The 24,623-nt window shown below is 49.0% G+C and overlaps 1 protein-coding gene across 1 annotated transcript in view; it reads left to right on the top strand.

Moving 5' to 3' along the window:
• Window positions 1-11,080: 11,080 nt before the first annotated feature.
• Window positions 11,081-24,623, top strand: part of HTR2C (5-hydroxytryptamine receptor 2C) — a 161,046-nt gene continuing 147,503 nt past the window's right edge. Inside the window, exon 1 of the mRNA XM_043974139.1 lies at window positions 11,081-11,098. The gene's annotated coding sequence lies outside the window, so the exon portion shown is untranslated. The remainder of the gene's footprint in view (window positions 11,099-24,623) is intronic.

A 24,623-nucleotide genomic window follows, 5' to 3' on the forward strand; every position in this document is an offset into this window, starting at 1 on the left:
GGGACTGGGCTCTTTCTTCTGAATACTAAAGAGCCCAGAGAGCACAGGTTGAGAGAGAGATTCTGCAGTCTAGACCTTTTTTCCCTCAAGATTGTTGAAAGTAAGTTCAGATCTTAGGACTATTCCTATTTCCAAGCCCGAGCTGGAGGCTCAGTGTTCGTGGTATAATTAGGAATATTGCCTTTTGTGGGGTTTTGACATCCCATTAAAAGGAAGAGAGACTTGTACAGTAATTCCAGTTGATGAGGTTTTATCATCCAGGCTGTAGAGAATAATGACCAGTGTTGTTCTTGTTTTATATCCTTTGAAGAGCAAGCTACTATAGTGAAAGGCACCAGAGTCCCCGAGTCTCCAACTAAGCTTTAGGAATCCTAACATGTATGCATCAAGTTACTACTAGGTCTAGGGTTTATGATGACTAAAAAGGTATCTGTCTTATGAAAACACCCCTTTTATAACAGGACTTAAGAATCAACTTTTATGGTACTTATAAGAAAATGAGTCAAATTCAGGACTCCTTCTTCCCCTTGCTAGAGTACTGATGGCTTGTGCATGTGGAGTAAGGCATGTGTGATCACCCCTAGTCAATGGTTTGATTTCTTTTGCTTGGCTGTACTTCTTTGTTATGAGCAAGCATTTGGGGGTGGGGCAAAGGGAAGGAAAGTTTTTAAAAAGAGATGATTATATATAAAAAAAGACCATCAAGAAAATAATTTTCAAATGAAGAGTAAGTAAATGAAGAAAATCTCCTGGAAAAAGAACCGGATGGGGAAATGACAGCTGGGTGCTAGTACCAGTTCTACAGCTGTCTAGCTCTGTGACCTTGGACAAGTCCTTTCATTCTGTTAGCCTTGCTCTCCTCTGCAAAATGAGGCAGTTGAACTAGATGGTTCTTAAGGGCTCTTCTCATTCTGACATTCCTGAATGTTTTGGTTCCCTTGAAAAAATGAAGAAATGCTGGAATTGGATGGAGAAACCTTAACCGCGGTTTAAGCCATTTTAAGCGTCCTTCCAAGGCAAGACATTTGCTCTTAGGTATCTACTCTGGGGCCAAGGGATGAAGGAAAGGGATAGCAAAGGTCCAACCATTACAAAGCAGTTTAACGAAAGCTGTTATGTGGCTACAGGAGTATTGCTTGCATAGAAAGGGGGAAAACCAGGGCTGTTGTATATCACTAGTGTGCTGTTTCTGGTTTGGGAGGTTGGCAAAATATTGGTTTTGATTGGTTTGCAAATGTTTTGCCAAGCAACCAACTGCATTGCCAAGAGCCCACAGATGCATACCACATTTACAAGTGAGAATATTCTTTTGATTTGCATTCTGTTCTGACTGTGGGCTTTTGTCTGCCAGCTAAATATTTGGGGATTTATTTCTTCACCAATTTCAAAACTGTTCATGGGGCTAGCAACTTTCCATAATAACACTTAGCAAGGTGATGCAATTCTCTCAGTTCCATGTTCTAGCAGACATTATTTCAAAATGTTAGCAGTGCATGTGCCCAGCTCCCAGCAGCCATACCTTCCGTTAGGAGAACTCGTGCTAGTTTACGAAGCCCTTTTACTGATGTTCTCATTTGGTGCTCACTGTGGTCTTGTGAGCCAGACTCAGCAGGGATCATCATTCTAATTTGACAAATGAGGAAAGCAAGGCCCAGTGCTCAAATGTCTTGACTCTGGGCTCAGAGATAGCAAGCACTGCTACTGTGGTGATACTGCTAAGTATGAGAAAAGAGAATCCATATAAACATGGTTTGGAGAAGATTTTGTGGATCGACACACTTTCTTCTTTAAGCTATCTCCAAAGCTTTCACGTAGTTAGAAAGGAGCCCAAGTAATCCTCCTGTAATGGATCAGCTTATGATGTGGTATTTACTCATTTTTAGTCATATGCTTGCACAGGGATGCTGAACACAGATATTCCCCCACTGTCGATTTCATGACTAACTTTTCAACACTTTGAAAATCCCATCCAATGGTTTTTATCTCGGATAGGTGGTGCTGAAGATAATAAGCAATGGATAAGCTCCTTGAAGGCTTGCAGACATACTTCTCTAGTTGTAAAATGGAAGATGCTTGATTTTGAGGTGGGAAAGGACTGGTTTTTTTTTACATGAGCATCATGGAAACATTGTGAAAATTGAAAAAATGTAATTAAAAATTGATCAGAAAGGCTATAATTACATTCAAAGAATGCTGGGAGAGCCCACCTATTGCTAAGTTAACATCAGCAAATTGCCACAGCTGGGAAGAAAACCATTTGTAGCTGGTAGCTAAAAGGATTGACTTTATATTTTGGAAGCAATATTTTTGAATGTTGTTGAACGAGCTGCTAGTCATTGAGTTGAACACAACTAAACTTCATTAAGCACTGGGCAAACGAAGACAAAAATGCCCTCAGAGAGCTTCAGTTCTCCTTGGGGGGCCCAAGAGGTACACAACGGAGCATGGGGTGGCTCAGGGACTAAGCCTTGCTGCATACAAAATAGGGACAGCAATGTAAAAGTAAGGAGTGAGGTAGATGCTGATACCTGGAGGCCAATCTAACTAGGATTTGGAGGCAGAGGTGTTCTTTGATGTTTCCCCACCTTTCATTTGCATGAGACCCACATGATGCTTGTCGGTCTTCTATGGGACACACACACACACACACACACACACACACACACACACACACACACACCTAACTTCTGTTTTGCCCTTTCACACATGTGTTAGCCTTGTCCATTCTTTCCACTGAGTGTGTGTGTGTGTGTGTGTGTGTGTTTATGAGAGTGTGTCCCACAGACTTATGAGGAAATATTCTCTTGCCAGGGTTCGCCCTATGCTAAATCATAAAATGTCTTTGCAGTGAATTAATCTCATCCTCAAAGTAAACACCTAAGTAAGGGTTCATTCCCTATATTTTTGTGTAGATGCAAACCTACAGAAGACCTTGAAGTGGGGCTAATTTTCTGGGGACTCAGGGGTTACATACAAAGTAATGGGATTTAATTGCAGAAGGGGAATGATGCTAGCAATTGGAGAGATTAGGAAAGACCTTATGTAGGAAAGTGGCAAGCATTGATGGCATGGGAAGGCTTCAGGAGCAAATGGACAATCAGTGCAGAGACAGGTCAGAAGCTAGAAGTGCTGAGAGATACCTGCTAAACACACAGGTAGGGCTCTCTGCTGGTTAACTGGGCAAAGCTAGGGCTGGGGAGGTGCTAGGTTGTTGCCTGGGGGTGAGGGGCATCTTTGTTTCTCATTTGTCCACCGTGGTCACATCTGAAGGTCCTGGAGATCCAGAAAGGAGAAGTCAGAGCCGGCCAGAGAAGAGAAAAGGAATGCTTGGAGAGGTTTTGAAAAAGCTAGCCGTGTTTAAATCAGCAGGATTCCATGTAGCAGCATAGCTCTTTGCTGCTATCTTGAGGGAACAGAGAAAGGACGAGCAGGCTGAAATAGCATGCAGTGCCCAGGTTTGCACACTTCTGGGTTTGGGGAAACTGAAGAGCTGCTAGCTTAAGAGCAATGCCTGAGATGATACTGGTTTGACTGAGTTTTGGCCTAGTTTGGCCCAAAGTGGGCCACAGTATCTGACTCTGGCAAAATAAATTCCCTTCTGAGTCCGAGCTGTGCTCCTTACAGAAGAGAATGAAAGAGTGGCTGGAATCCGTGTACTTGGCCTTCTTGGGAGGGAAAAATCCCTCCCATCTCCATAAGATGAGCCTTGTAGGTACCCTCATGTCACTAAGGAGCTATATGATCTTGATCAAGTCACTTGCTATCTCTACACCTCAGTTTCCTCATTGAGGGCCAACTATGGTGGAGGCCTTTGAAATCATACCACATGAGGACTAGTTAAAAGGTTCACTTACTTTTCTAGGAATGACCAGTGAGATGTTTCTCTCTTCTCATACTGAGGAATTTGGGAACTCGTTTCTCAGACCTGCTTCTTCAAAGTGTGATGCATTGACAGTTCCCCCTACTGGCCCCTCTAAGCACATGTCCTTGAGAAAACTAGCCTATTGCCCTGGGCCCAGGCCATTGGGCATTTTTCTTATAGAAATAATCATTATTATAAAGGAAAACTAACATTTGCACATTACTGTCCATCTTTTCAAAGAGCTTTCCAATCTGTGTTCTTGTTGGTTCCTTGTACCAACCTTGGGAGGTTACTAAGACAGGAGGTGGCTAGCTAGCTAGTTAGATAGATAGCTTATATCCCTTACTTCTTTCCTAGAATATGTAAAAAATCCTCTGTAAGTATGGGGGGAAGACAGGGGGAAGGAGAGACAAAGACAAACAGAGATGTATTAAGGAGAGAGAGCAAGAATCTTTTTTTTTTTGTACAGAAGGGCTTCATTCTGCAAATCTATAGTTGTTTCAGAGATGTCTTCCTTTCAGAATTTCTTTTAAAAGATCTCTCCTGTGTGTGAGACAGAGACATAAATGGGGATGAGGTGGAGAAGAGGAAGAGAGAGAGAAAAGAAGGGGGTAGAAGGAGGAGGAAGAAGAGAAGGAAGAAAGTAGTTTTACTGTGTTGGGTAGAAAGCTTTCCATTCTGAAATACTGTAGTTGTTTCAAAGGTGTCTTCCCCTCAGATTCTGTAAGAAAGAAATCTTCTGGGGGGGGGGCAAGAGAGTGAGAGTGGAATGCAGGGGGAGAGCGAGAGGGAGGGAGGGAGCAGCAAGCAGCTTTATTGTGTTGTATAGAGGGGTTCTATTCTGTAAATCTATAGTCATTTTCAGAGATTACTTCCTCTCAGAAGCTGTAAAAAATGTCCTTTCTGTGTGAGAGACAGAGATGTAGACAGGGATGGAAAGGGGAGAGAGAGAGGGAGGGAGAGGGGGAATGAAGGAAGAAGGGGGGAGAGCAAGCAGTTTTATTGTGATATAGAGAAAGGTTCCGTTCTGAAATTCTGCAGTTGTTTCAAAGGTGTCTTTCTCTTAGAATCTGTCAAAAAAAAACAACCCACGAAGTCCACTGAGTGTGAAAGGGGGACAAGGCAGGTGGAGGGGAGGGAGAGAGAAATGAAGGAAGAAGGGAGAGCAAGCGGTTTTATTGTGGTATATAGAAAGGTTCCGTTCTGAAATTCTGCAGTTGTTTCAAATGTGTCTTTCTCTTTAGAATCTTTCCAAAAGGACAACTCCTCTGTGAGTATGGAAGGGGAACAGGAGGAAGGAGGGGACAGAGAGAGACAGAGAGAGACAAAGAGACGGAAAGGAGGGGGGAAGGATAGAGCAAGAGAGAAAGCGAGAGCGAGGGAGAGCGAGAGAGCGAGAGCGAGCGAGAGAGAGAGAGAGAGAGAGAGAGAGAGAGAGAGAGAGAGCGAGCGAGCGAGCGAGAGAGAGAGAGAGAGAGAGAGAGAGAGAAGAAGTGGAGAGAGGGAGAGAAGGGGAGAAAGAGAAAAGGGGGAAAATAAAAATTAAAAGAGAGAGAGAGAGAGAAATGCAAGTAGTTTTATTGTGTTGTGTTGTATAAAAAGCTTCCATTCTGAAATCCTGCTATTGTTTCAAAGGTGTCTTCCCTCCAGAATCTGATTCAGAAAGAGAGAGACAGAGAGGTAGACAGAGACAGAGGGAGCAAGAGAGGGAGTAGAGACAGAGACAGATAGACAGAGACCCAAGAGAGGAGAAAGTGAGAGAGGAAGGGGAGAGCAAGCAGTTTTATTGTGTTGTATAGAGATAGAAAGGTTGTTAGAACGGTGTCTTTCTCTTAGAATCTATTTAAAAAAAACAATAATAATGATAATCTCCTCTGTGAGTGTGAGAGAGTAGGAGTAAGGAAGAGAAGAGAGGGAGAGAGAGAGGGAGAAAAAATGGTAGGGAGGGAGATAGAGAGGAGAGAGCCATTTTACTATGTTATATAGAAGTATTCTATTCTGAAATACCGCAGTTGTTTCAAAGGTACCTTCCTCTTAGAAACTAAAAAACATCTCTGTCAATGTGTGAGAGAGGAAAGGGAATTAGAAAGGAAGGGAGACGAGGGGGAGAGAAGGACAGGGAGGGAGAGGAGAGGAGAGAGGAGGGGAGTGTATTTGCTATATTGTATAGAAGGATTCCATTATGCAAAAATGCAATTGTTCTAAAGAGGCCTCCCGGTCAGAATGTGTAAAAAAATCTCTTGTGTGTGTGTGTGTGTGTGTGTGTGTGTGTGTGTGTGTGTGTGAGTGAGAGAGAGAGAGAGAGAGAGAGAGAGAGAGAGAGAGAGAGAGAGAATTTTATAGAAGAGTACTATTCTATGGATGTTTTGAAGATGCTTCCTTTCAGAAAATATAAAAATCAAATATCCTCTCTGTGTACTTATATAATATGTATCCCTTTTGCTGTGAATTAAAAATGCTGTCTTATCACATTGAAAATATTGCAAGAAGAATCTGGTTGGGATTTCATTGCGTTACAAAAGCTGCGTTTTTGATGTGCCAAACGACGTGCTCAGTTAATGAACCACTGAAAGTTAGTAGGTTTGAGGTCAAGTAATTGGTATAACTATTATGATGCAGTATCTGTTTGCTGTATTTTCATACTAATCAGATTATCATAAGGAAACAAAATCCAACAACAAAACCCTAGACTGCAACATCTCAACTGATGCTCTGGGAAAGAAACAGATTGTTGGAGATGCAAAAAGCCTCAGAATGCCTTTCCTCCTCTCTGTTATTATTCCTTAGTACTTTGGAGATACCTAACAGTCATGGGGAGGGTACGCCTGTGTAAAAACCACCTTGCAATTTTACAGGCTTCTGAGTTCTTTGCCCCTTACTACCTGTGTGCCTTTGGGATAGTCATTTAACCTTCCTAGGCCTCAGTTTCCCCATCTGTAAACTGAACAAGATGGATTAGCTGGTCTCTAAGGGCCCTTCCAATGCGAAATCTGTGATATTATGAAACCTATGGTTCTACCTTTTTCACTTGAATTTCAGCCTTGAAATACATTTCAAATGCATGCTGTTTCTACCCTAGCTCCAGGTTCAGCCCCAAAGCCTATTCTCCAAAGCCATTAGAGGAAGTGATTTCAGATGTATCATGTGGGTGGAAAGAAGCCAGGAGGGATCATACGTTAGGCACTTCCATCCTCCTAGCAGGGAAGAACATAGCTCTCCACCATGGAAACTGATAAGAAGCCTCAGGCGAGAAGTGCTTTCCCTGTCTGGGGAAAAGGCTTTAGACCTTCCTGAGTGTATCTGCTTCAAAAACCAAATCAAAGTTCTGGAAATCTAGCTAGCTCAGTCTGTTCTACCTGGGCTCATTATTGAACTTGTAGGTGTTGGGGAAGGAGGCTGCCACAGGAAGACAACATAGCTTTATACTGTATAGTGCAATGCCCTGAAGGCATCTCAAACTCCCCATGTCCAAAGCTGAACTCCTCATCTTTGCTGGTAAACTTCCCCTTTCTCCCAACTTCATTATTTCTCTTCAGGGCACTGCCCTCCTTCCACTTAGATTTCCAACCTAGAACTCATCTTCAGCTTTTCACTTTCTTTTGTCCCCTCCCCTCACATCAAATTTCATGCCAAGTTTAGGTAGATTCTACCTCCACAACATCTCTCCCATCTGTCCTCTCTACTCACTCTAAAACCACCTAGGTCTTCCTCCTAAGGCTCCTAATTACTCTGCTTCCACTCTCTTCTCTCTCCCCAATACATCCTCTACAGAGCTTTCAGTCATGTCCAAAACTCTTTGTGACCCCATTGGGTTTTTTGTTTGTTTGTTTTGGTTTTTTTTTTTAGTGAGGCAATTGGGGTTAAGTGACTTGTCCAGGGTCACACAGCTAGTAAGTGTTAAGTGTCTGAGGCTGGATTTGAACTCAGGTACTCCTGACTCCAGGGCCAGTGCTCTATCTACTTCGCCACCTAGCTGCCCTCCATTGGGGTTTTTTTGAGGGAGAGATAGTGGAGTGGTTTGCCATATCCTTGTCCAACTCATTTTACAGATGAAGAAACTGACTCAAACAGGGTGAAGTGACTTGCTTAAGATTACACAACTAGTGTCTGAGGTCAAATTTGAACTCAGGAAGATGAGTTTTTCTGACTCTAGGTCTGGTACTCTATCCACTACAGTACCACCTAGTCGACCCTCTACATAGCTGCTATGTCAGTATTTCTAAAGCGAGCTCTGATCATGTGACTCCTTTATTTAAGAATCTTCAATAGCTCCCTATTGCCTCTAAGAAAAAAAAATACAGATTCCTCTGCTTGGCATTCAAAGCCAAGGCAGTGCAAAGGCAGAGAAGTGGCTTGCTGAGAATCTGCTTTTGTAGTTATTTCCCATCTTTTCAGAATAGAACCAGATCATGGCTCTTTTACATGGTGTTTTCCCTAACACACATTGTGTTTCCTATATATAACATTCTGTTTGCCATCTTTGAGCCTTTGCATAGTTTGCCTCCCATGCCTAGAATGTTTTGCATCCTCACTTCTCCCTCTTGCAACCCCTACACATCCTCCAGGCAAAACTCAAACTCCTGCGAGAAACCTTTCCTGCTTTCTCCAGTTTTTAAGTGCCCTCAGAATTACTTGGAGATATACACACAAATTGTGAATTTGTTTATCTTTGAGTCTAATCTATACTCCTAGTAGAATAAGTTCCTCAAGAGCAGGGAGTGTCTCCAAACAAACAAAAAAAACCCATAGAATCTCACAGTTGAAAAGTATCTCAGGCCATATAGTCATTCAACCCACAACAGTATAAGCACTAAAGCATACCCAACAGGTAGGCATCTTCCTTCAGCTTGAAGGCTTCCAAAGAGGGGCAAATTTCTAGCTCCTAACTCCTAGTCACCCATTCTGTATATCGTCTCATTTTTGCCTTTGGATTCCCACTACCTAGCACAGTGCCTGAAAAATAGTTGATAAGTCAGAGGGGTCCTCTGGGCAAAGGCAGCTAGTCCAGCCTAGATGAGAATACTGAGATCTTGGGAGGTGTGATGGCTTGTCTGAGATGAGAAGGTCGTAAGCATGGCGTTTAAACAATGCTTAGTGAATTCACTTCTAACTTTGGTCAGAAAGCAACTGGCTCAGTTGCTTCCATCATTGCTCCTATTCTAAGGTGATATTTGCAAAAGCAGATTCTCTCAGCAGGCTCACCCCCCCTCACTGCCTTCACTCAACAACCTGTCTGCTGGGGCTGTCATACTCCAGCCTTGTTTCTTTTCTTTCTTTTATTTTTTTTTCTTTTCACAAGCCCTCAGGAGGACTGTCCCTTAGTCAAACGCATTGCGCACCCCCCCCCCCCCCCCCCCCCCGTCCAGCTTCTAAAGGTTAGAACTTGCTAGAGGAAAAGATGACCCAAAATTGAGCACAAAAGTTGGGGCTTAGTAGGTGGAAAATAAGCCTGCCTAGGGAACGAAAGACCCCCAAAAAGAAAGTGTTCCCATTGGGTTGGCAAATGGCAAGTCCAGCCAGAGTCGGAGGGAAGATCGATAGTCTAGTCTAGTCTCCTCTCCGGTAGCTCCTGAGCTGTAACCAAGCCGAAGCAAAAGCTACTGTCTCGTCTCAACAGTGGCCTCTTGTGGAACACAACTTGTCGTCCCCACCCTTGTTGATTCTGAAGTCCACTGGCCTTGTCGTGGTTCTGCAAAAAATCACTTTCGGTCCAGGTGGGACTTGAGAGACTCACTAAGGGGTACTATTAGCCCTGGGGATGCAACTCACCCCGCAAAGTTGTCTTAACATCTCCGTCTCTCCATCCCTGTCCGTCTCTGCATGCTTCTGTCTGGGGCTGTTCTCTGATATAGGAAACTTCCAAGAAATTGAGAATTCAGAGAAGCAGAGAAAATACTGCAGAGAAAAAGTCACAGAGCCCGTGAAACAACATCCACAACGACTACAATCATGACAATGGAAAGAACAATCACGATAGCAAAAATTAAAAAGAAATAAAAACCAAAAAGATGTTGACAGTTGCCGAATTATAATGACCGAGCTTAGCCCTGAAGAAAAGATGAGAAAAGATACCTTGCCCAAAATATACCTTGCCCCTTTCCTTTCAAAGGAGTCAATCCTGAGTGTGGAGCGTTGCGGTCTGTGAGACTCAGTTTCTGTGTTAGTTGTTGGTCAGTTTGGGGGGAACTAACGGTTTTCCCCACCCCTCCTCTCGTTTTTTCTTTTTTTTAATTTTATTGCAAGGTTCCTCGGGCAGGGACATGTTTGGAAATGAAGGTGATGTAAAAACAAAATATATCAGTTTTTTTAAAAATTAAGCGATTCTAAACTACCTTTCTGTGTGTGACTGAGGGAGGGAGTGCGCAATGCAGCCAAGTCTCAGCCCTTCTCAGAAAAGGGGCTTCTTGGGCAGATTTCGCCACCTCCCCCTTGCCCTGGGGCAGATTTTACCTCCTAGCCCTTGCTCTGGGGCTGGGGGCTAGGCTCTCAGGTGAGTCTGCAGCTTGGGCACAGTCCAGGTGGTCCCGGCTACCCCAGGCTCCTTTTTCTAAGTCGTTCTAGGGCTGTCTCCATCTCCCTTGCCCCCAGTCACGTCCCTGTCCCCCTCCTTCATGGCTGCTCTGCAGTAAAATTTTTTTTTCATTGCCTCCATCTCCCCGCACTAAAGCACTGAGCAAAGAGCTTTAGTGGGGAGGAGGGGGGAAAGAGAAAGGGGAAAGTCATAAATACTGTTCCCCTTGACCCCCAAAAGTTGGGGGGCATTAGGGGAGAAGGAATTCACTTCTCCCCTCTCTCTTGCCACCACGGGCGGGGCTCAGAGGCTCCTCTGAGGTGCCCTCCCCCCAGGGGGCTCCAGACACCAAAGAGTTAAGAGGCCCCGCCTTCCCACCCCCACCAAGTGTTTGCGTCTTTGCTTGCGCGGGCTCGCGACTGTTGAAATAGACTGCGGCGCTCCCTGCGCGCCAATCCCTCTGCCGTCGTTCCTTCCCTTCCCTTCCCTTCCCGTCGGCGGAGCTCATCAGCTCCGCCGACCCCTCTTCCACTTCTGCCTGCTGCAGTCCTTGCAGCAGGCAGACCACCTGCCTGCCTCCGGGCAGGGCACCCAGCTCGCGGCTCTAAGCTCGCGGAGCTGGGGGAAATCGTCTCCAGAGCCGTATCCAGACCGACCAACCGCTCCGACGCGCCCGACTGCCTGGCACTCCAGAGAATCCCGTCCCACAGTGCGCTCCTCTCTAGGTAGGTGGTATGGGGATGTGCGGCACCTGCCGCTCCCCGAAATGGAGCCCGAGAGGTGAGCGGGCATCCAAGTACACATTCCCTTCCTTTCCCGAACATTAGCACACAACCAGGACAGGTACCCGGGAGGGGTCAGGGTTCTAGTGGTGGGCTCCAAGGGACACAAAGACTGGGGGAGGAGAGGAAAAGAGAGGCGAGGCTACGCGGCGAGCCCGGGGATGGTCCAAGTATGTCTCCTTCTGTGGTCAGCCTGTTTTATCTAGACCTGGGAGACCTGTTGCTTTTGCCTAGGCAGAGAAGATTGGGGGATGGCGGGAGGTTTGTGCCAAGGGAGCAAAGTTGTTAGCCAGAGAAAAATAGAAGTTCCCCAGGGCTCGCCAACCAGCCTTCTGCCACTCTGGGAATGGGAAGTAGGGAGATGCTAGGGGACCAAAACGCGGGGAGCTTTGCGCACCCACGGGAGTAGCAGCCAGGGCTTAACATACATCTTAGGGGATCAAGCTTGGGGAGCCTTGCGCACCCGCAGGGAATGGGGGACTCCAGGACTTAGTCTCCTTTAAAAGGAGCTATGAGAATGCTTGCGCTCACTTTAGCCAACAAGTGTTTCCCAAACAAGCCGGCGCTCTGAGCCTGCTTTCGCCACCTGTTCTTCGAACAGTGGCGACTCTGATTGCGCAGGTTGCCGCGGGATCAATTTCGGTTTTTTTCTATGGTATTCCAAAGCCCGAGCGCGACCCAAAACACTCAGGTATACACTCGCTCAAATAAGTGCGACATAAGCAAACCCTTCTGCTCTGATCGCACATCTCTGGCTTACCAAGCTTTGCGTTCTTTGCGCAAGCACGTCAGCCTGCGATCTGCAATCCAAAGCCTTGCTTCAGACTCTAGGCTCGGGAGCAAGCGGGTTCTGATTTCGGAGAGCTTTTTTTGCTCCCCGAAATCCCCTGCAGCTCCGTGCCCCCCCCACACACAAATGGGGAGGCAAGCGGGGCACCTAGGAACCTCTGCAGGAGATAGATGAGCTGAAGACATTCCCTCCAGGTAAGCAAGCGTCATTTCTTTCCTGATCTCGCCGTGGGGAAATGGTAAATTGGACACAAACACACACACTTCTCAGTTTTTGAAACTTGATCAATATCCACCACCTTCCTAGCTCAGTCCTTGCAGTCCCCCAAGGAACAACCTTTGAAATTCGGCATTGGTTCTTCTTAAGGCGCTGCAAACGACTCGTTTTGGGAAATGATAGGGGTGGGAGCGGGGCTGTAAGAAGCCCCCCTCCTCAATCAGAATCCCTGAACAAAAGCGACTGCGGCAGTTCGCTAGCGCGCCCCTGTCATGATAACCAACCTTGCCACGGGTAGAAGCAACAAGCCTCGTCGCCTGCTTTGGTTTGATATTGCCTGGGTGGGGCAGAAACAGCTACAGGTAGCTGGGTTCTGGGTTGTTCGCCGCTGCCAAATGAGCAGTCAAGGGGGGGGGGGGGGGGGGGGGGCGCAGAGGATCCAGTTCTGATCTAGCCTTTTGCAAAGGCAAAAACAAAAAAACGAAACTTCTGCCTCATAACCTGGCCAGAGAGCAGGTAACTGCCTCAGAGCCAGCGGGTTATTAGATCTTGTGTGCGTGTCTTTTTTTAAATCACACACACACACACACACACACACACACACACACCCCACCTCCCTCCTCCCCACCTCCCTCCTCCCCTCCTCCCTCCTCCCCACCTCCCCTCCTCCCTCCTCCCCACCTCCCCTCCTCCCTCCTCCCCACTCTCCCCACTCCTTCCCTCCTCCCCACTCCACTCCCTTGCCTTTACCCAACTCCTCCCCTTCTCCCTATTCCCCCTTCCCCCAGCCCTCACCCCACTTCCCCCACCTCCCCATGCCCCCTCCTCTTCGCTCTCCCCCTCTTCTCCACTCCTCATCTCACTCCTCCCCTCCTCCGCACTACTCCTCCTCTCCACTTTCCCCCTCTTCCCTGCTCTCCCACCATATTCCCTGTCCAGTTCACTCCCCTGTCCCCCACCCTACTCCCTAACCTACCCATTCCTCTCCTAGCCATCCCACTTCCCCCTTCCTCACTCCCCATCCTCTCTACTCTCCTGCCCCCACCTCAGTCCTCCCCTCCTCCTGCCCCCCACCCCACTTCTCATCCTGCCCATTTTTCCAACCCAATCCCTCGCCCCTACCGCTCCTCTCTACTCTCCTCCCCCACCCCACTCCCCCTCCTGCCCATATCTCAGCCCCCACCCCACTTCTCCCCCCCCTCATGCTCCCCTCCTCCCTACTTTTCCCCCTTCTCCTCTCATCCATTTCACTCCCCCTCCTGCCCATTTCTCTGACCCCACCCCACTCTCTATCTTAACTATTTGTCTGCCCCCTCACCCCACTCCCCACCTTCTTCCCTCCTCCCTACTCCATCTCACTTTCCATCTTTCCCATTTCTCCAGCCGCCGCCCCAATCTCCGTCTTGTCCATTTGTCATTCCCCCTTTCTCCCCTCTTCCCTACTCCCCCACCCTACTCCACATCCTGCCCATTTCTCAGCCCCCACCCACTTCCCCCTCCTCCCCACTTCTCCCCTCTTCCTCATTCCTCCATCTCACTCCCCATCTTTCCCATTTCTCTGCCCCCACCCTTCATCTTACCTATTTCTCCGCCCCCTCACCCCACTCCCCACCTTCTCCCCTCTTCCCCACTCCTCCATCTCACTCCCATCCTGCCCATTTCTCATTCCCTCCTCCCCTTTTCCCTACTCCTCCAACCTACTCCCCATGCCCATTTCTCAGCCCTCACCCCACTTCTCCCTCCTCCCTATGCTCCCCTCCTCTCTTTTCCCCCTCCTCTCCACTCATCCATCTCACACCCCATCTTGCCCATTTCTCTGCCCCTCACCCCACTCCCTCGCCTCTACCCAATTCCTCCCCTTCTCCTCACTCCTCCCCTGCACCATAGCCCCCACCTCACTTCCCCTGACTCCCCACGCCCCTCCTTCCCACTTCTATCTTTTCCACTCCTCCATCTCACCCCTCATCCTGCCTACTCCCCACTTCCTCTCCATTTTCGCCTTCCACCTTGCTCCCCTACCCCACTCCCCATCCAGCTCACTCCCCTGTCCCCCACCCCACTCCCTCATCCCTACTCAACTCCTCCCCTTTGGTCCACTCCCCTTCCCAGTCCCCCACCACACTCCCCAACCTACCCTTTCCTCTCCTACCCATCCCACTTCCCCCCTTCCCCACTCCCCATCCTCTCCACTCTCCTGCCCCCACCTCACTCCTCCCCTCCTCCCTGCCCCCACCCCACTCCTCATCCTGCCCATTTTCCAACCCAATCCCTTGCTCCTACCCCTCCTCTCCACTCTCCTCCCCCACCCCACTCCCTATCCCCATTCCCCATCTCCACTCCCCACCCTGCCCATTCCACTGCCCCATCTCACTTCCTCCCTCCTCTCAACTCTCACCCACCTCCCCACTTCTGCTCTCTTCCATCTTACTCCCCATCCTCCCCAATCCTTCCCACTCCTCTACCCCACTTCCCATCCAGCCCACTCCCTTGCCCTTGACCCCCCACCCACCCCACTCTTTCCAAATCATCCACCCCAATTCTCATCTTGCCCACTACTCCCCTCCTCCCCACTTCCCATCCTGTCCATTTTCTGCCCCCCACCCCACTTTCTCCTCTTCCTTATGCCCCTTCCTACCCTCTCTCCCACCCTACTCTACATCCTGCCCATATCTCAGCCCCCACCCCACTTCCCCCTCCCCCTCATGTTCCTCTCCTCTTTCCCCCTTCTCCACTCCTCCATCTCACTCCCCCTCCTACCCATTTCTCTGCCCCCACCCCACTCTCCATCTTACCTATTTCTTTGCTCCCTCACCCCACTCCCCACCTTTCTCCCCTCTTCCCTACTCCTCAAACCCCACTCCCCATCCTGCCCATTTCTCTGCCCCCTACCCACTTCCCCCTTCCTACCCACTCCCCCACTCTACTCCACTTCCTGCCCATTTCTCAGCCCCCACTCACTTTCCCCTCCTCCCTATGCTCCCCTCCTCTTTTCCCCCTCCTCCCCACTCCTCCATCTCACTCCGCATCCTGCCCATTTCTCCACCTCCTCACTCCACTCCCCACCTTCTCTAGTCTTCCCCACTCCATCTCACTCCCCATCTTGCCCATTTCTCTGCCCTCACCCCCTCCCCATCCTGCCCATTTCTCTGCCACCTACCCCACTTCCCCCTCTTCCCTATGCTCCCCTCTTCTCTTTTCCTCCTCCTCCCCACTCTTCCATTTCACTCCCTATCTTGCCCATTTCTCTGCCCCCACCCCATTCCCCATCTTGCCCATTTCTCCACCCCCTCACCCCTCCCCATCCTGCCCATTTCTCCGCCCCCACCCCATTCCCCATCTTGCCCATTTCTCCGCCCCCTCACCCCTCCCCATCCTGCCCATTTCTCCGCCCCCACCCCATTCCCCATCTTGCCCATTTCTCCGCCCCCACCTCTCCCCATCCTGCCCATTTCTCTTGCCACCTACCCCACTTCCCCCTCCTCCCTATGCCCTCTCCTCCCTATGCTCCTCTCCTCTCTTTTCCCCCTCCTCCCCACTCTTCCATTTCACTCCCTATCTTGCCCATTTCTCTGCCCCCACCCCATTCCCCATCTTGCCCATTTCTCCGCCCCCTCACCCCTCCCCATCCTGCCCATTTCTCCGCCCCCACCCCATTCCCCATCTTGCCCATTTCTCCGCCCCCTCACCCCTCCCCATCCTGCCCATTTCTCCGCCCCCACCCCATTCCCCATCTTGCCCATTTCTCCGCCCCCTCACCCCTCCCCATCCTGCCCATTTCTCCGCCCCCACCCCATTCCCCATCTTGCCCATTTCTCCGCCCCCTCACCCCTCCCCATCCTGCCCATTTCTCTGCCCCCACCCCCTCCCCATCCTGCCCATTTCTCTGCCACCCACCCCACTTCCCCCTCCTCCCTATGCTCCCCTCCTCTCTTTTCCCCCTCCTCCCCACTCTTCCATTTCACTCCCTATCTTGCCCATTTCTCTGCCCCCACCCCATTCCCCATCTTGCCCATTTCTCTGCCCCCTCACCCCTCCCCATCCTGCCCATTTCTCTGCCCCCACCCCCTCCCCATCCTGCCCATTTCTCTGCCACCCACCCCACTTCCCCCTCCTCCCTATGCCCCCCTCCTCTCTTTTCCCCCTCCTCCCCACTCCTCTATCTCACTCCCCATATTTCCCATTTCTCTGTCCCCACCCTATTCTACATCTTTCCCATTTCTCCACCCCCCAACTCTCCATCTTTCCCATTTCTCTGCCCCAACCCACTCTTCATCTTACCTATTTCTCTGCCCCCTTGCCCCACTCCCCACCTTCTCCTCTCTTCCCCACTCCTCTATCTCATTCCCATCCTGCCCATTTCTCATTCCCTCCTCCCCTCTTCTCTACTCCTCCAACCCACTCCCCATGCTCCTTTCTCTGCCCCTACCCACTTCCCCCCTTCATACCCTCTCCCCCCTTCCTACCCTCTCCCCCACCCTTCTCCATATCTTGTCCATTTCTCAGCCCCCATCCCACTTCTCCCTCTTCCCTATGCTCCCCTCCTCTTTTTTCCCCCTCCTCTCCACTCCTCCATCTCACTCCCCATCCTGCCCATTTCTCTACCTCCTCACCCCACTCCCCACCTTCTCTAGTCTTCCCTACTCCATCTCACTCCCCATCTTGCCCATTTCTCTGCCACCCATCCCACTTCCCCCTCTTCTTTTCCCCCTCCTCCCCACTTGTCCCCTCCTCCCCACTCCTCCATCTCACTCCCATCTTGCCCATTTCTCTGCCCCCACTCCATTCCCCATCTTGCCCATTTCTCCGCCCCCACCCCCTCCCCATCCTGCCCATTTCTCTGCCACCCATGCCACTTCCCCCTCCTCCCTATTCCCACTCCTCCCCACTCCTCATCTTGCCCATTTCTCTGCCCCCACCCCATTTCCCATCTTGCCCATTTCTCTGCCCCCACCCCATTCCCCATCTTGCCCATTTCTCCACCCCCACCCCCTCCCCATCCTGCCCATTTCTCTGCCACCCACCCCACTTCCCCCCTCCTCCTTATGCCCCCTCCTCCCCACTTCCCCCCTACCCACTTCTCCCCTCTTCCTCACTCCTCTATCTCACTCCCCATCTTTCCCATTTCTCTGCCCCCACCCTGCTCTCCATCTTACCTATTTCTCTACCTCCTCACCCCATTCCCCACCTTCTCCCCTCTTCCCTACTCCTCCAACCCACTCCCCATGCTCATTTCTCTGCCCCCCACCCACTTCCCCTTCCTACCCCCTCTCCCACCCTACTCCACATCTTGTCCATTTCTCAGCCCCCACCCCACTTCTCCCTCCTCCCTATGCTCCCCTCCTCTCTTTTCCCCCTCCCCATACTGCCCATTTCTCTGCCATATACTCCACTTCCCCCCTCCTCCCTATGCCCCTCCCCTCCACTCTCCCCCTCCTCCCCCTTCTGCTCTCTTCCCCACTCTTCCATTTCACTCTCCATCCTGTACACTTCTCCACCCCACTCCCTCAACCCTACCCAACTCTTCCCCTCCTCCCCACTCTCCTCCCCCATCCTACTCCCTATCCCTACTCCCCATCCCTACTCCTTATCTTGCCCATTCCTCAGCCTTCCTCCCAACTCCCCATTCTACCTACTCCTCTGCACACACCCTATTCTCTCCCTCCTCCCCACTCCTTCACCCCATTCCCCATCCCTACTCTTCATCCTATCCACTCCTCCCCTTCTCTCCATTCCCTGCTCTCTGATCCCACTCTCCATCTTGCCCATTTCTCTGCTCCTACCCCACTTCCCCCTCCTCCATATGCCCCCTCCTCTCCACTTTTCCCCTCTTTCCTGTTCTTTGATCTCATGCTCCTTCCTGTCCATTTCTCTGCCCCACCCCCCTTACCCTCTCCTCCCTATGTCCCCGCCTCTCCACACTCCCCCTCCTCCTCTCCACTGTGCCCCTTCTCCACACTTCTCCCCTCCCTACTCCTCTACCTCACTCCCCATCCTGCTCACTCCCCCACACTTCTCACCCCCAACCCCCCCGTTGCAGACATGGAATAGCAGGATGGGCAGACACACACATGCCCACCAGCAGCAGATGTTTCTCCCCGCCCTCCCCCAGCAAATCTGATGGACTCCTTGGTATGATCTCTGAAAGAAACAGGTAGGGGAGGGCGGTCAGAGGCTGGGACTGACAGCCCCTGGAGATCCTGGGCAGGGGCATAAATGTATTGGGCTGAGCTGGTGGTCTCTTGGATAAAACTAAAACATAGCAATTCCACTACAGGAGGCAAAGTCTGGCAGCTCCCCTGGTACTAGGTGCATAAGTGTGCATGGTGCTGGCAGCCCAGGTAACCCAACCAGAGGAGTTCAGATGATCAGAGGAACCCAGGCTTGGCTGGGCAGCTGGGGTGCAGTCACATGAGTATACACAGATATGTCTCCAAAGACTCTAAAGCAGGTCCAAGCCAGGTAGAAATGACTGAGTTTCAGGGCAGCTAGGTGGCTCAGTGGATAGAGCACCGGCCCTGGAGTCAGGAGTACCTGAGTTCAAATCCGGCCTCAGACACTTAACACTTACTAGCTGTGTGACCCTGGGCAAGTCACTTAACCCCAATTGCCTCACAAAAAAAAAAAAAAGAAGAAATGACTGAGTTTCTCTTGGGATTTTGCATTAGTGAAGGGGCATGTTTTTCTGGCACCTCACACAAGTGCTTTGCCACTAGTGAAGGAATGGAGGCCGAGATTCTGGGCTCGGCTGGCCTGAGGCCAGCACTCTTGTACCTCAGTGCCTTCTTCCTTCTTCAGCAGTGATCTAAATGGGTATATCTTTGCTGAATGCAATATGGGGAGATGTAATGCAGTGCTTAGCCACGGGGTGCCACAGTTTGCCCACTGCCCTTAGGAGGGGAGGGGGATTTTGCATTTTGGCTTTCACTTTTGTTTGCTCTTTATAAATGCCACATCTCAAATTAACTGTTTAGCGTCATGGAGCTGTTTGGCATTGACTGAACCAAGACTAATTCCCTAGTTATTTGCTAGTAGGCAAAGGGCATTTAACTCCTCATGTCTCCAGACGTGCCATTTTGAGCAATGTAATATTTTGGACTTCTTAAAAGGTAGACTTGAGCTGACTGCAGTGCTGTTAACTCACTAATAGATAGCAAACATTCTTTGATCTTAGGAGGGGGTAAAAGACAGGTTTAAGATTTGGCCAAGCAAAATCCTCAGGACCAAATTTAGGCAGCAGCAACCTTTCCCTCTCCCCCTCCCCATCTTTTTTAAACTTGAAAATTAAGCTCCAGTCCCTCTACCTTTGGTGCAGTCATAACAAATAATCCTGGGGACATTTGGGAGGGGCTCACATTTTAGGGACCATTTCTCCTCTCTCCCCTATGGAGGAAGAGAAGGCTGCATTTCAGTCCCAAAGGTCAGGCTCTAATTTAACCCAAGCTGGAAAAATGCAATTCCACTAAGCTTCTTAGCTTCCTAAAATGGGGCTTGACTTAGGCTGTCCTACTGATCAGTTTTGTCTGCCCCTGTAGCCTGGGAAAACCTGTTTGGGGCAGAGTGTGATGAGGCACCAACTATTAGCAAGGCAAAGCCACTGTGGAGTCTGTAACAGGACATCACCTTTTACATTTTACATAGAATAACAGCTGGGGCAGCTAGGTGGTGCTGCAGTGGATAAAGCACTGGCCCTGGATTCAGAAGTACCTGAGTTCAAATCCGGCCTCAGACACTTGACACTTACTAGCTGTGTGACCCTGGGCAAGTCACTTAACCCTCATTGCCCCACAGCAAAAAAAAATAAAATAATAGCAGAAGGGCCTTCTGCTGTTATTTCCCTGCAACATGTCTGGTCTCATGGAGGCTGATGTGCAGGCTACCTTGGGAACTTGGTGATCACTGCTCAGACTTCAGGCACAGATGCTGACATTTTGCAATAAGTTACAGAGTCATGTGCTTTAGTGAAACTTTGGTTTTTCATCTTTTATGTGTCCTGTTTTAAAAAAAAAATTAAAAATAAACAAATCTCAGGACAGGGGATAGCTTTCCCATATAATGAATGCATAAAACATGTTTATTTTCCTAAAATTAGCCCCTTCACGGCTTTTAAAATCAATTTATTCACATTTTGTCCCCCAGGAAAAAAGGGGGTATGGGTTTGTGACCCTCAGAAGTTAGAGAAACTTTGTTGGCAACCCATGCCGTTGGCACTTGAGACTTGTATTTGCTTCTCTATGTTGGCTCCAAGCTAGTGGTTGACTAGAAAAGAAAGGAAAAATGGAAAGGCAGAGCTTGGGAAAATTCTTAGCACAGAGAGTAAATCAACCTCATCCCTGAGCTGGAAGAAGGAGGGTGGTCAGGACTACTACATTGTAGTCAGAATTCGGTGCTACAGTTTTGTCTTTGACTGTGGATCTCATGGCAAAAAGACCAAAGGAGCCGATTTTCCTCCCCTCAGATGTCTGTGGCAGATTTTCCTAGTGGTATCGTGGAGGTAGAAAAATTGGTGCAAAACAAATCCATAAATTCCTATTGATCCTATTGCCTCAACTCACCAAAAATAGCCACACTCCACAGCCCCAGGATCAGGTCTGCAGTTATAGACCATCAAATCCCTCAGATTCTAAGTATCTTGGTAGTCATCTAGTCCAAATCCATCTTTTCACAAAGGGAGGAAATAGAAGGTTTATCGCGTTTTGTGTGTTTTTTGCTTTGCTTCACTTTCCTCAAGATCATTAAGACTTACGGGGGGGGGGCAGCTAGGTGGCGCAGTGGATAGAGCACCGGCCCTGGAGTCAGGAGTACCTGGGTTCAAATCCGGCCTCAGACACTTAACACTTACTAGCTGTGTGACCCTGGGCAAGTCACTTAACCCCAACTGCCTCACTAAAAAAGACTTACAGGTCATTTTTACCACAGTGGTAATGAGTTGATCAGAGCCTTAAAATGTGTTGAGTTTTTAATACTGAAGTCATTTCCAGATCCCCCACCCCACCACAGCACTGAGGTCGGACAGGCATGAAAAATTCTGTACCAGTAGTTTCTCCCCTCCCCATCTATGAAAGAAGGGAAGTGTGATTCATCCATGCCATTGAGACCAAGATGGCTAGTTCCCATATTGAGAGCAGATTTTCATAGGTGGCAAGAGTGACTAGACACCTGAAGGGCAGAGGAGGAGGAGGGAGAAAGGCTTAGAAAACCATTCCCAACAGGCACTGCAGGGACCAAGGAAACTGGAGGCAAAGTTCAGCAAAGCAGTGTTGCCTTTCTCTAGTCCTCCATTCTAGGATGCCACACACATTTGGGAAACATAGCATGTTGGCCCCCACCTTCAAAAGATCTCTGTCTGCCTTCTCAAGGCCACCAGAGGGATGTGGTTGGTACCTCTCTGATTAACTCCTTATAGTCTGTTATGGCTTATACTCATATACTCATGCCATCACATCCCCCCAACTAGAACAGGTATTGGGTCTGATTTGACCTTTGCATTCTTTGTATCTTTCTCCCCCAACCTCATCCTGTGCCTAACACATGACCAGGCACACTGCAGGTGTTTAATAAATATTTATTGCTTTGGCTGCTGTTGGCATGATTTCTCTGTGTGTCCCCTACCCTACCGTCACTTTCGTTGCAGATATCTCTAGGGTCCTGCCTGCATCTGTGATGGCTCCTAGAACCATCAACAGAACCAACCTCTGCGGACCGCTGTAACCCCTTGATCCTTTTCTGTGGCTTCTCATGGAAAGAGCAACCTCAGTTCTGCCCCAGAGGTGCAAAATAGGCATTTACCTTAAGTAATAGGCAAGACATTAAAAAGATTTCCTCCCGTCCATGACCACCCCCTTTGTGTTATGCTAGACTTTTGCAAATGCTTGAAAAATTTTTTCGTATTTATTAAACTCAGTAACTTTTGTTAGTCATGTAAATATTGTCAATCTGTTGGTTTTCTAGCTCTCTGAGGCTGGCTTTTTTTTTTAATCATTGAGGGCCGTGACCACCAGATAAGAATACATTGAAGCTAGGTGCCGCATTGCAGATGGCAGCACAGATGCGAATAACATCTGCTCCACTAGGGGGCTCAGTTGGCAGAGCTTTCATGGCCCCTCCTCTCTCTGAACCCCACCCACTAAATGGAAACCACCATCCTCCATTTTCCCCATTTGCGAAGGGCTTCGCCTTTGAGCCTACCTGTTCTCCATTCCATGCAGGGGCTGGGCAGAACAGAGGGTGAAGTGCATACTGTATAAGTCAGTGTTGATGCCAGGCCGTCCAGGGTCCCAGCTTGAGTCACCATGACCCTCATCCCCATTTTGAAAAGCAAAGCCATCTCATTTATAGGAATCTGTCATCAAGAGCATACACCCATACAGCCTGCACACATACCACATTCACAGACACAACATGCATACACATATACCATGCACGTGAACAACTGCTATACTTGTAATGATAAGGCAGGAGATTCAACACATGAGAGACACTAATGGAATTAGCTGTGCTGCACCCTGTAAATCCTGCCCACCTGCCAATTTACAGAACACACTCACCTAGAACCACCATCCTTGCTGCTATGGCCTGAAAGGTGCCAAATTCTTTTTCCGTATCAAAGGCACCTGCCACAGGAAGAAAAGAGGACTCAGTATGACAGCCAAGACACAGAGTACAGCCAACTTTAATAGAGCATGTCCTCAGGGCAGCTAGGTGGCACAGTGGATAAAGCACTGGTCCTGGATCCAGGAGGACCTGAGTTCAAATGTGGCCTCAGACACTTGACGGTAGCTGTGTGGCCCTAGGCAAGTCACTTAACCCTCAATGCCCCACCAAAAAAGGGGGGGGGCATGCCCTCCCATTAGTCATCTCTGGGGCAAAATGGAAACATGTTAATGAGAGGGTAATACGTTGAGCTATCATCATCCATTAACAGTTTATTGTGAATTAATGGATCTGATTTATTCCAATAACCTAGCAGGAACCTGGAGGCCTGGATCCCCAAACAGGTAAGTTTTAATGGGAGGAGGAGATTAGGTAGAGTCTTACTTGTTAGGGCGTGACCATGGGAGGAGAGGCTGACAAATCTTAGCCAATAGGATCTCAGGGAGTGCCCCCAGGCCAGACCACAGCCCCTCCTCTAGGAAGCCCGGCTCTCTTTGGCTTTGCTTTTTCTCCCTTAGTTACCTTTTCTTCCAATAATCATAATCATAATAACTGCTCACCTTATAGAGTATTTAAGGTATATAAAGTGTTTTCATGACAACAAGCCCATAAGGCAAGTGTCGCGATTAGTAAGAAGCCCATTTTCAGATGAGCTCTGAAAGGTTAAGTTACTTATTCACAGACACAGAGTCAGTAAATGGCAGACTCAGAATTCAAACCCAGGACACTACTGACTAATGCTCTCTGAGGGATTGGACAACATTACAAATTACCCATCTCCCAAAATGCAGAGTGAGGAGCAAGGATTGGGGTGTGAGGGTAGAGAGATGGGATAATTGGCCAGGCCCCTCTGCTTTGGCACAGTCTCCAGAGGGGAGACTCTGGTGATTCGGAGCAGTACCCAGTGCCATAAACCCTTTGTCCAGCCTCTCCTCCCTTGGAGCTGCTGACCCCAAGCTAGGCAAATAGCAGTATCCCCCAAATCAGCATTGGCCACTAGGGGGCACTCAAAAGAATGGCCCAGACTAGCCAGACTGGCTGACTATATTCAGATGACTGTTATCACTGTGACCTTAAGAGGCTACAGAATGGGGGAGGGGTCTAGTCAGAACAGAGTGGAAGTGGTGAAGGAACCCAATGTTTGATTTCATTTCCTCCTTTCAAAAACTATTCCCTGGCAGGCTGGAGCAGCATGGAATCAATATATTTATTACCTCTACTGAGGTGTGGGAAATTGAACAAGTCCAGGGCTCAAGCTGCAGAATTATACTAGTGAAGGGCCAGGTTTAGACTCTTGAACTCAATCCCTTTCCTTAATTCAAGCACCCATTATCACCTTCCCCATTTGGCCTCTGTTGATCCTCCAGAGACCTGGAAAGGGAGTTTAGTTATTGGACTGAATATGTCCTCATCAATCTTGAAATACACACCCAGGTAGATGAAGTTAATCACTTGGCCCACTGGGATGGTTTTTTGGGTAATCTTAGTGTAGTGGAATACTTTAAAAGTACTAAGTATTTAGCACTTAAAAGTTTACAAAGCATTTTCCATACTTACCTCATTTGCTCCTCACAGCAGCTCTGTGAGGTAGGTGCTGTTAGTATCCCCATTGTACATATGAGGAAACTGAGGCACGGAAAAGTTAAGTGTCTGAGCCCAGCTTCAAATTTAGCAAGCATGTCACTCTGTCCACCATGCCACCAAACTGCTTTGCCCTTTCTGGACCTCGGTTTCCTCTGTAAAACAAGAGAGTCAGGCTGGATGACCCTTAAGGTCATAACAACTCTAGACTAGGATTGCCAGCACTGAGCC

The sequence above is a fragment of the Dromiciops gliroides genome, chromosome X (assembly GCF_019393635.1).
Source record: "Dromiciops gliroides isolate mDroGli1 chromosome X, mDroGli1.pri, whole genome shotgun sequence".
Classification (NCBI taxonomy): domain Eukaryota; kingdom Metazoa; phylum Chordata; class Mammalia; order Microbiotheria; family Microbiotheriidae; genus Dromiciops; species Dromiciops gliroides.